We start from the raw sequence: 13303 nt of genomic DNA, 5'->3' as shown, positions 1-13303 counted from the left end.
TCTCAAGGAGCAAATGGTGGGTTTAAACCACTAACCTTTCAGAGAATAAGCCAAATACTTATTCCATAGCACCACCACGGTTCCTTTATAAAAGCTTTCTAGGTGATAATAACATCTATTCATCTGTCAGTTTGGTGCACTATGGTGTCTTGAATGTTGCTGTAATGCTGGAAACTACACCACCAGACATTTTAAAATCAGTAGGGTCAACCATTATGGACAATTTTCAGCTTAACTTCCAGACTAAAACAGACTAGGATGATGGAGAGGTAACTCCTTCTGAATGTTTAGTCACTAAATACCTTATGGACAGCAGTGGGATACTGTCATCAGATAGCTGTCATCATAAAATATTGAATATTGAAACATTTTGAATAACACCAGAATAATGGCAGATACAGTGCTGAAAGAAGAACCACTAAGCTTGGAAGCCACTCAAAATACAACTGGGGATGAGCCTTCTCTACAAAGCAGAAGTGATTGTGATGACATGCATGGAGTAATGCTTCATTTGCGGACAGAGCAGAATTCAAATTGAGGAGAAATAGCTGTAAAGCTCTGGTAGCGTAGTGGTTACGAATCGGACTGAAAACCTTAAGGTCAGCGGTTCGAAACTACCAGCCGCTCTGCGGGAGAAAGATGAGGCTTTCTACTGCCGTAAGGATTTACACCCTCAGAAACCCTGTACAGGGTAGCTATGGGTCGGAATCGACTTGACGGCACTTAACAACAACAACATCAATTAAAAATGAGAACATGGAGCATACAAATTATGAATCTAGGAAAATTGGAAGTTGACAAAAATGAAATGGGTCGCATAAACATCAGTATCCTAGGCATTGTTGTTTTTGTTAAGGATGTTCAAGGAGGTTCTGACTCATAGCATCACTATGAGTGGGCTTCCAAGAAGCAGATGATGAGCTAAAACCACCAACCTTGTGGTTCAAACCGACCTTGCAGTTCAGTGCATTAGCCCACAAACTCCATCCTAGGCATTGGTGAGCTGAAAATGACATATATTGACAATTTTCAATCTATGCCACCAATGACAAATTGAAGAGGAATGGTGTCACAATCATCAACAAAATAACATTTCAAGATATATTTTGAAGTGCAATGCTGTCTGTGATAGGAAGATATCCATTTGCCTCTAAGAAAGACCAGTTAATATTAAAATTGTTCAGATTTACTCTCCAACCACTAAAGCTATCAATGATGAAATTGAAGAATTCTACCAACTTCTTCAGTATGAAATTGATCAAATGTGCAATCAAGATATATTGATAATAACTGATCATTGGAATTCAAAGGTTAGAAACAAAGAAGATGGGTCAGTAGTTGGAAAATATAATATGGTGATAGAAACCATGCTGAAGGTCCCATGACAGGATTTCACAAGACCAGTGACTTACTTATTACAAATACCATTTGAAACACAATAAAATACCACTTTATACATGGACCTCACCAGAATGAATACAGAAAAATTAAATTGTCTTCACCTGTGGAAAGAGACGGTGGAAAAGAAGGCCAGGAACTGATTGTGGAACAATCATTAATTGGTAATAGGCAAGTTCAGGCTGAATATGAAGAAAATTGAAGTTTAAAAGAGCCAAATAATGACCTTGAACATATCAAACATGAATTAGAGACGATTTCTGCCGGGGACTGGCCTCAACATAGGGGTTTGGTTCATGAGATGCAGATATCTGGTGGCGATAGAGATATAGCAAGAATACACAGAAAGAGACAAGGAGGCACCCCGAAACCAGGGTGAATGCTGGACTGGCATCAGGCAGATCCTGCATTGCAAACATCTCAGCCACAAAGGCAGTAATATCTTGCATAGTAAACATCTTGGCTAAACAGGCAGTATGGTTGCAATGCTAGACTGAGCACCCTGTATGCTGTAACACAAGCCTTGCCAGTCGTAATGCACCTGGATTCGTTCTGCGCCTTCCTTTTATTTAGGGGAGGTACTTTACACAAAGCTAGGAGGGACTAAGACAAGGTACAGCTGTCAATCTTACTTTTCCAGACATTCAGGCAACTTTACATCATACTTTGTAGGTTCGAATCTCACGACCGCAACTTGGTTTCTCAAGCTTAATTAACATACCTTTTAACACCTAGCCTCAAATGGAGGGAGGAAAGGGAGGATCCCCATTGTGTTGGCTGCCCAGCCCAGGTTCTTCAGAAAATGAGAGGCCTGGGTGAATGGGCTGCACCTGGAAACACTTTAGAGAGGGCATTCCTATTGTCCGTGGAACAGAGACCAGAGAGCCACCCAATATACTTTGAATGAATTCTCTGAGGGGAAAACTTTGCCTGTTTGGAATTTTACAGACTTGGCTTTTAGGAAAATATTACATTTATCTGTGGATATCAAGGGCTTCATGTATGCAATTAATAAATATAACTGAACACTAAGATGAAAAACAATTTGCTATGACTGCCAGTGGCCAGAATTTTTTCCTCAGAGTCTATGACCTGCATTGTCTCGGGCCTATAGGGCCTCGAACTTCTGACCAGACCTACACGGTCTGCAACATATTTCAAAATAGAATTGGTGTATTTGACACTAATGACTAAAAATCAGAATAGTTGTGGGAATAGAATAAGCACATACATGAAGAAAACAAACAGCCATTAAGAAGACAAGAAAGAAGGAAAATATCAAAACACACATCAAAAAAGACTCTGAAACTTGCTATCCAGCATAGAGATGGTAAAGCAAATAAAAGAAACATGGAAGTAAAAGAGCTGAACAGAAAATTTCAAAGGTCACTGGTGAAGACAAAGTCAAGTATTATAATGTAATGTACAAGGACTTGGAGTTAGAAAACAAAAAGCAAGGAACAAGTTCAGCATTTCTCAAGCTGGACAAACTGAAGAAAAAATTTAAGCCTTGATTTGCAATATTGAATGCTTATTTGGGGAAAATATTGAATGATGTTCAAAGCATCAAAATAAGATGGAAGGATAAACAGAGTCACTATATAAAAATTAAGTGGGTGATGTCCAAACATTTTAAAGGATGGCATAAAATCAAGAGCCAATGGTATTGAAGGAAGAAGTCCAAGGTGCACTAAAGATACTGGCAAAGAACTTGGCATTATGAATCTTTTAATAGACTGATACAGCACTGGAGGCATTCATTCTTCTACACCAAGAAATCTGGAAGACATCTACCTGGCCACCTAATTGGAAAAGGTCTATATTGTACCCATTCCAAAGGCAAGTGATCCTACAGAATGTGGAAATCATCCAACAAAATCATTAATGGCATAGTGGTGGTGGTGATTATGTGCCATGGAGTGGATTCTGAGGCTGTAAATATTTACAGGAGCAGAAAGGCTCATCTGTCTCCTACAGAACAGCTGGTAGTTTCGTAGTTTCAAACTGCTGACCGTGAGATTAGCAGTGAGATTTCTAACCATTACACTACCAGAGCTCCTTTATTAATGTTATATGCAAGTAAAATTTTGCTAAAGGTAATTTAAAAATGGCTGCAACAGTACACTGAATGGGAACAGATTCAAGCAAGATTCACACAAGGACTTAGAATGTGGGATATAGTTGTTGACATCAAATGGATCTTGGCTGAAGGTAGGGAGTACCAGAAAGATGTTTACCTATGCTTTATTGATTATGCAAAGGTTTTCAACTTTGTGGATCATGATAAGCTATAGATAACGTTGTTTAAAACAGACATTTCTGTATCCTTAATTGTGCTCATGAGCAATTTGTACATAGATCAAGATTCAGTCATTCAAGAAAAAAAAGGCGGGGGGTTACACTGAATAGTTTCAAATCAAGAAGGTATGTGCCAGGGTTGTATTGTTTCATCATACTTATTCACTTTTATGCTGAGCAATTAATCAAAAAGGCTGGACTGTGTAAAGAAGATTGTGGCTGTAAATCTTCATGGCAGCCGAAAGACTCATCTTCCTCCTGCATAGCTGCTGGTAAATTTGAACTGCTTATCTTGATGTTAACAGTTCAACTCATAATTCACAATGCTACAAGAAGTCTTTAAACATAATGATAGTATTCACTGTTTCTTTTTAAACAGCAATTTTGAAATTAGTAGTTAATCAATGTGATTGATCCTTTAGACTTCTTTATGTTAACTCTGATTAGTCTTTCTATCAGCTTTTTATAGTTGTGTGAAAAACATATGACTAAAAAAATACATAAATGTTGAACAGTTAAATTACATAGAAATAAAAATATTTCCTTCTTATTGATTGTTAATTGTTAAGTAAATTCATTGAAATTGCTTCAGGTCACATGCTAATTAAATATTTTAAGCCATAACAATAAAAATAGCTGTGGTAAGAAAATTTTAATTATCAATTGATGTCTTTGGGCCTAAAAAAGTGAGTTTTACAACACTCTCTGATGGTCATAAATCTAGTCTCTGGAGAGTACATAGCAGGTTGTTGTTGTTGTTACATGACATCGAGTCAGTAGCAACTCATACTAAACGAAACACTGCCCGGGCCTGGGCAACCTCACAATTGTTGGTACATTTGAGCCCATTGATGCCACTACTTTGCCAATCCATCTCACTGAGGGTTTTCCTCTTTTTCTCTGACCCTCCACTAACCAAACATGACATCCTTCTCCAGCGACTGATCCACCCTGACAATATGACCAAAGTATGAGAAACAAAATTATTTGGCCATCCTGGCCTCCAAGGAGCACTGTGGTTGCACTTCTTTCAACACAGATCTGTTGATTCTTTTGGCAATTCATGGTACTTTCAATATTCTCCTCCAACACCGTAACTCAAAAGCATCAATTCTTCTGTGGTCTTCCTTATTCACTGTCCAGCCTTTGCATGTATATGATGTTATTGAAAATAAAATTGGCTTGGGTCAGGTGTACCTTAGTCATCAAGCTAACATCTTTGCTCTTCAACATTTTAAAAAGGTCTTGTGCATCAGATTTGTCTAATACAATATGTCATTTGATTTCTTGACTGCTGCTTCCATCAATGTTGATGGTTGATCCGAGAAGGATGTCCTTGAAAACTTCCATTTTTTTCTGTTGATAAGAATGTTGTTTATTCATCCAGTAGTGAGGAATTTTGTTTTCTTTACACTGAGATGCAATCCATACTGAAGGCTGTGGTCCTTGATCTTTATCAGTAAATATTTTAAATCCTTTTAGAAACATCTGTAAACATCCATTAATAATCAAAACATGGAATTATAAAGTATGAATCTAGAAAAATTGTAAATTTTAAAAAATGAAATGGAACACATAAACATTGATATCTTAGGCATTAGTGAGCTGAAATGGACTGGCATTGGCCAATTTGAATCTGACAGCCACATGGTTTACTATGCCGGGAATGACAAATTGAAGAGGAATGGTGTTGCATTCATTGTCAAAAAGAACATATCCAGATCAGTCTTCAGGTACAATGATGTCTGTGATAGGATAATATCCATGTGCCTACAGGGAAGCCAAAGGAGCTCTGGTAGCGTAATGATTACAAGTCAGGCTGCCAATCTCAAGGTTAATATTTCGAAAATATCATCGGTTCCATGGGAGAAAGATGAGGTGTTCTGCTCCCATAAAGATGTACAGCCTCAGAAACCCTGTGCAGGGTCACTATGAGCCGGAACTGACTCCATGGTACTTAACAACAACAACAGGGAAGCCATGGTATTTTCAATAACCTCATATGCATGTGAAAGCTGGGCAGTTAATAAGGAAGACCATAGAAAAATTGATGCTTTTGAGTTATGGTTGGAGGAGAATATTGAAAGTGCCATGGGCTGCCAAAACAACCAATAGATCCATTTTGGAAAAAATGCAACCATAGTGCTCTCTGGGGAATGCCAAACTTCTTCTCTCATACTTCTGACATATTGTCAGGAGGGACCAGTCACTGGAGAAGAATATCTTGTTTGGTAAGGTGGAAGGTCAGAGAAAAAGAGGAAGACCCCCAATGAGATGGATTGCCCAAGTGGCAGCATCGATGGACTCTAGCATGACAACAGTAGTGAGGTTGGCCTAGGATCAGGCAATTTTTCATTCTGCTGTGCATAAGGTCGCTATGTGTTGGTACTGACTCAATGGCACCTAGCAACAACAACAAAAAAAAAACAGGGAAGACCAGTTAATACTATTATTACTCAAATTTGCACACCAATCACTAAAGCCAGTGAAGTTGAAATAGAAAAATTCTACCTTCTTCAATCTGAAATTTATCAACCATGCAATCAAGATGCATTGATCATTATTGGTGATTGGATCAGCAGTTGGAAAATATGGCCTATGTAATAGAAATGCTGTTGGAGATTGCATGATAGAATTATGAAAAAAATCAATGACTTGTCCATTTCAAGTACCTTCTTTAGACAGCATAAGAGACAATTATACACATAGACCTCACCAGATAGAATACATACCAGGTAACCCATTGCATATATTGATTTCCTCTTGTAGAAGAAGCTGAGGCCACAAACCTGGTAAGCTTCTGATGCCTTAAAATACAGTTTTTCTTTTCTAAATCAAATGTGAAAAGGATGCCTGAGAGTTACATAGGAACAAAATAATTCATCTCTAAGTAATGTGCCAAGGTTCTATACAAATAGGAAATGTTTTCCAAATTATGGAATCTCAGAATTCCTGCTTAGGTTGTATTTTCTTATCTAGTGCTATGGAGTCTTGATGTGAGCTGTAGGCTAATGTCCTGGACTGCAATGTCCATTTAAACTGCAATGTCAGCAGTACAAGTTTACCAGTGGTTCCTCAGAAACCCTATAGAGGGTTGCTATGGATCGGAACTGACACGAAGGCAATTAACAACAACAAATCCAATACTATTAAGGAGTCCAGAGGTGACACTGTAGGATAAGCATTGGATCACAAGGTCAGAAGCTCAAACTAACCAGACACTCCTTGGAAAACCTATTCAGGGTCACTGTAAGAAGGAACAGAATTGACACTTAACAACATAAGCTAATAAAAGTATGAATCTCCAGATTTTTATTTAGTAATTATTTTTAAAAGAAAATTCTTATTCCTTTTAGGTACCTTCCAGTTGGCTCAGAATCAGAGTGGCTCCTACACAGCAGAATGGAACACTGCACAGTCCTTCAACATCCCCACAATTGTTTTCATATTTGAATACATTGTTGCTTCCATTCTGCCAATCCATCTAACTGAAAATCTTCCTCTTTTTTGTTGATCACCCACTTTAACCAGCATGAAGTTCTTCACCAGGGAATGGTCTGTCATGACAATATCTGAGAAGCGTGAGGGGATGAACTGTTCTCATCTTCACTCCCAAGGAACATTCTGGCTGTACATCTTCCAGGAGAGATTTGTTTGTTTTTCTGGAAGTCCATGGTACGTTCAATATTCTCTGCCAACCCTATAATTCAAATGCATTTAATCTTCTACATTTTTACTTATTAATTGTGCAACTTTCAGATATATCTGAAACAATTGAAAATGCAATGGCTTGGATCAGGTGCACTTTATTTCTTAAAGTGACACCTTGGTTTTCAAAATCTTAAGGAGATCTTTTACAGTAGATCTGTCTAATGCAATACGTTGTTTTATTTCTTGATTGCTTCTTCTGTAAGCATTGATTGTGCATCCAAGCTAAATGAAGTCTTTGAAAATTCCCATCTTTTTTCCATTTATCATAATGTTATTTATTATTCAATTGTAAGGATTTTCCTTCTTTACATTGAGGTGGAATACATACTGAAGGATGTAGTATTTGAGAATCAGTAATATCTCTGGTAGCGTAGTGGTTACGACTCGGGCTGTGAACCGCAAGGTCAGCAGTTCGAAACTACCAGCTGCTCCGCGGGAGAAAGAATGAGGCTTTCTACTCCCGTAAAGATTTACACCCTCGGAAACCCTGTACAGGGTCGCTATGAGTCGGTTCCGACTCCACGGCACATAACAACAACAACAACAACAACAAGTATTTCAAGTCCTTTTTTGCTTCCAGTAGATGATATTATGTCATTGGTATGTTATAAGCTACGAATGTGTATTCCTCCAATCCTGACGCCATGTTATTTTTAAAATAATCTAGTTTCTCAGATTATTTTCAAATAGTTTGAATAAGTATGGTGGAAGGATACAACCCTGACACACACATTTCCTAATTTTTAATCGTTTATTAGCCCCAACTTCTGTTGCAATGTCTGGCCTATGTACATGTTCCACATGAGGACAATTATGTGTTCTAGAATTTCCATTCTTTGAAATGTTATCCATAGTTTTCTATGAACCACAGAGTTGAATGTTTTTGTGTAGTCAGTGAAGCACAAGCAAATATCTTTCTGGTATTCTCTGCTTTTAGCTAAAATCCATCTGACAACAGCAGTGATATTCATTTCATGTTGTCTTCTGAATCCTGCTTGAATCTCTGACAATTCCTGTTGATATGCTTCTGCAAATATATTTTAAATAATCTTCAACAGAATTTTACTTGAATGTGATATTAATGTTATAGCTTGATCATTTCTGCATCACATTGAGTCACATTTCTTTGTAATGAGTAACAATAAATTTAGCTTCTAATCAGTTGGCCAAGTAGCTGTCTTACAAAATATTTGGCATAGACAAGTGAACATTGCATCAGTTTGTTGAAATATTTCAATTTCTATTCTATCACTTGCTGGAGCCTTGTTTTTTACCATTGCTTTCAGTGAAGCTTGGACTTTTTCCTTCATTACCATCAGTTCTTGACCATATGCTACATCTTGAAGCATCAATAAATTATTTTTGGTACAGTGATTTTGTGTATTCTTTTTTTTTAATTTTCTTTTGGTGCTTTCTGCATCACTCAAAATTTTGCTCATACACTCCTACAGTACTCCAGCTAGACACTTGAATTTTGTATGACCTATTGTTTTAACTCCAAAAGATGTGGATTTGTTTGTTTGTTTTTCCACATTTTTTAGGTCATCAAGGAACCTGGTGGGTTACTAATCACAAGGTCAGAAGTTTGACTCCACCAGCTGCTCTACAGTAGAAAGAGGAGGTTTTCTGCTCACATACACATTTATAGCTTCAGAAATGCTACACAGGATTACTATGAGTAACAATTGATTCATTGGCAGTGGGAAGGTAATCCTAATGTGGCGATCTTAATACAGATTTTTGTCTTAGAAACTAAATGGAACAGTTTTACTCTGTCCTATAGGATCTCTATGAGTCAGAATCAATTCATTGGAATGTGTATTTAAAACCTAGTCTAGAAGGTGAGTCTTGATGGCAGATAGGGTAGAGGTGCAAGGAAGTTTTCTGTCCATCAGCAATATCACAGAATACCAAGCAAAGTAGGTTCAGGGCAGAGCTCCAAAACTCTGAAACACATAGGTAGGGATATTTTTAAATTATTGAAGGCTTATAACTAGTGAACTTGCAGCAGAAGTAAGAAATCTCAGACTTTAGAGTCTGCAGAGCTCGGTGGCCCAGAACTGACAACTTGGGCGAGACCAAATGGCAAGACCAGGCAGGGGAGCAGACCCACCATGGAATAATCCCACGGGACCTCGAGCACAGGTGGACAATACATTTTGTTGGTTTTTATTTGTTCTGATTTTATTGTTGTTGTTGTTATTATCTGTTCATTGCCCCCCCCCTTGTTTGTACACCTCCATTCTGGTGACTAGAGGGGGGTAAATGAGTGAGTGGACACCCCCACCTCCACCACTGGTGGGTTCTTCTGCAACGCATGTGCACAGACATGCTCAGCATTTAAAGAGACCAGGAGCACAAGAACTGGGCGTGAACTGTTTTTTAATGGTTAAAAGGCCAGAACAAGTAGTGTGGAAAGGGAGAGAGTGTTTAAAAACAAAACAGTCCAAAAATTAAATCCTGAGATACATCATAACAACCAACAGTGGCATCTTGAAATTTATCAGGAAGTCTTGAAGGCAAGAAGCTGAAAGAAGATATTATAATCATACTCATATTAGGCTACAAACATATTTTTTTTCCCTCTCTCCTCCCCTCCCTTTTCTGTGATTGTAGATGACAGTATCCAATATACTTTATTTTGTTGAAGTAGTTTTTTGTTTTTTTTTTTTTGCTGTTGCTGTTTTTGTTCCCCATTTTACATTTGGGGGGCTCTTTCCCTCCTTATATTACTCAAGAAGAGACCACAACTGCTGCCATATAGTCATGCTACAAACACACTCTATGAAACACCAAAATCCAGGCAAGTACCATTACCGATTGCCATACACCAGGCAGACAGACAACATCTATGAACATTACTGTGAGTTAAGCTATGGACAACATTGAGAAGTATGAGTATTCCAGAACACTTAATTGTACTTCTGAGAAATCTGTACTTAGACCAAGAAGCAGTTGTTTGAACAGAGCATGGGAACACTGAATGTTTTAAAATTGGGAAAGGTGTGCGACAAGGTTGTGTTCTTTTACCATACTTATTCAACCTGTATGCTGAGCAAATAATATGAGAAGCTGGGTTCTATGAAGAAAAACGTGGCGTCAAGATTGGAGGAAGACTCATTAACAATCTGCGATATGCAGATGATACAACCTTGTTTGCTGAAAGTGAAGAGGACTTGAAACATTTACTGAGGAAGATCAAAGAGTACAGCCTTCAGTATGGGTTCCATTTTAATGTCAAGAAAACAAAAATTCTCACCACTGGACCAATAAACAACATTCTTATCAATAGAGAAAAGATTGAAGTTGTCAAGGTCTTCATTCTTCTTGGATCAACTATCAACACTCGTGGAAGCAGTAGTCAAGAAATCAGACGACGTAATGCATTGGGCAAATCTGCTCCACAGGAACTTTTTAAAGTGTTGAAGAGTAGAGATGTAAGCTTGAGGACTAAGGTGCGCCTGACCCAAGCTATGGTGTTTTCAATAACCTCATGTGCATGTGAAAGCTGTACAGTGAATAAGGAAGACTATAGAAGAATTGATGCTTTTCAGTTATGGTGTTGCAGGAGATTATTGAAAGTGCCATGGGCTGCCAAAAGAACCAATAGATCTGTTTTAGAAGAAGTGCAGCCAGAGTGCTCCTTTGAGGCCAAGATGTCCAAACTTTTTCTCTCATATCTTGGACATATTGCTAGGAGGACCAGTTTCTGGAGAACAATATCATGTTTGGCAAGGTGGAGGGTCATAGAAAGAGAGGAAGACCCCCATAGAGATGGATTGACCAAGTGGCAGCATCAATGGACACAAGTGTGGCAACAGTAGTGAGGTTAGCACAGGATCAAGCTGTGTTTCATTCTGCTGTGCATAAGGTAGCTGTGGGTAAGTACAGACTCGATGGCAACTAACAACAACAACAATTGCGAAAAAAAAAAATTTAACAGGAGTGGCAGTACTAATCTCTGATAATATAAACTTTATGGCAAACAACAGCATAACAGATAAAGAAGGATATTGTCTCCTGATTAAAGAGACAGTGGAACAAGATGACCTAATCATAATAATTATCTATGCTGCCAATGAAAGAACTCCAAAATATATAAAGCAAATTCTAGTAGATTTGAAGAGAGAAATAGATGAATATACAATAATCATGGGGGATTTTAATACACTGCTTTCAAAAATGGATAGAACAACCAGAAAGAAACTTGACAAAGACACAGAAGAGCTAAACAACACAGTCAGCTAACTGGTCTTCATAGATTTGTACAGCACATTCAACCCAAAAACAGCACAATACACATTCTATTCCAATGCACATAGTACATTCTCCAGAACAGACCATGTGTTAGGCCACAAAACAAACATCCATAAACTTACAAATATCAAAATACTACAAATCATCTACTTTGACCACAATGCTATCAAATTAGATATCAAAAATATGAAGCCAAGGAAATAAATTCAGATGCATGGAAACTGAATAACTCCCTGCTGAAAAGTGACTGGGTAAGAGAAGGAATTAAATGTGAACTCACAAAGTTCATAGAAACAAACAAGAACAAAAACATAACATACCAAAATCTATGGGACATTGTGAAAGTGGTGCTAAAAGGAAAATGCATTGCAATAAATGCACACATTCAAAAAGAAGAAAGAATCAAAATTAACACATTAATACAGTGTCTTCAACAATTAGAAACAGACCAACAGAGGGAACCTAGAGCCACCAAAAGAAAAGAAATAATAAAGATTAGAGCAAAAATAAATGAGATAGAAAACAGAAAAACTATAGAAAAAATCAACAGGACAATAAGAGGGTTCTTTGAAAGAATTAACAAAATTGACAGACCATTGGCAAACCTAACAAAAGAATAGAGGGAGAAGAAACAAAGAAAACATATTAGAAACCATATGGGCAATGTCACAATGGAACCAAAACAAATCAAAAGGATAATAACAGAATACTATGAAAATTTGTACTCCAACAAATTTGAAAACTCAGAAGAGATGGATACATTTTTAGAAAAGTAAAACCTACCTAAACTGTATAGTGCTTCCAAGTAGCAACTGGTGAGCTTCAACCACCAACCTTGCATTTCAAACTGCTCTTCAGTCTGGCAAATTAACCCACATTGCCACACCAAGACTATCCATTAGATAAATGCAAATCAAAACAACAATGAGATATCATCTCACACCATCAATAACAACAAAGATCAAAAAAGTAGTTGTTGTTGTTGTCAGGTGCCATCAAGTTCGAACCGATTCATAGTGACCCCATGCACAGGCAGAACGAAACAATGTCCAATCCTGGGCCAACCTCACTACCACTGCCACACTTGACGCCATCAATGATTCCACCTGGCTGATACATCTCGTTGGGGTCTTCCTCTTTTTCTCTGACCCTCCATCATACCCAGCATGACATCCTTCTCTAGCAACTGTTCTCTCCTGACAACATGTCCAAAGTATGGGAGATGAAGTTTAGCCATTTTGGCCTCCAAGGAGCACTCTGGCTGCACTTCTTCCAAAACATATCTATTGGTTCTTTTGGCTGTCCATGGCACTTTGAGTATTCTCCTCCAACACCACAACTCAAAGGCATCAATTCTTCTATAATCTTCCTTATTCACTGTCCAGCTTTCACATCCATATGATGTTATTGAAAATACCATAGCTTGGGTCAGGCGCACCTTAGTCCTCAAGCTTACATCTCTACTCTTCAACACTTTAAAAAGTTCCTGTGGAGCAGATTTGACCAATGCATTACGTCGTCTGTTTTCTTGACTACTGCTTCCACGAGTGTTGATAGTTGATCCAAGAAGAATGAAGACCTTGACAACTTCAATCTTTTCTCTATTGATAAGAATGTTGTTTATTGGTCCAGTGGTGAG

Source organism: Chrysochloris asiatica, unplaced genomic scaffold (assembly GCF_000296735.1).
Source record: "Chrysochloris asiatica unplaced genomic scaffold, ChrAsi1.0 scaffold00153, whole genome shotgun sequence".
NCBI classification, from domain to species: Eukaryota; Metazoa; Chordata; class Mammalia; order Afrosoricida; family Chrysochloridae; genus Chrysochloris; species Chrysochloris asiatica.
This window is presented reverse-complemented; position numbering follows the sequence as displayed.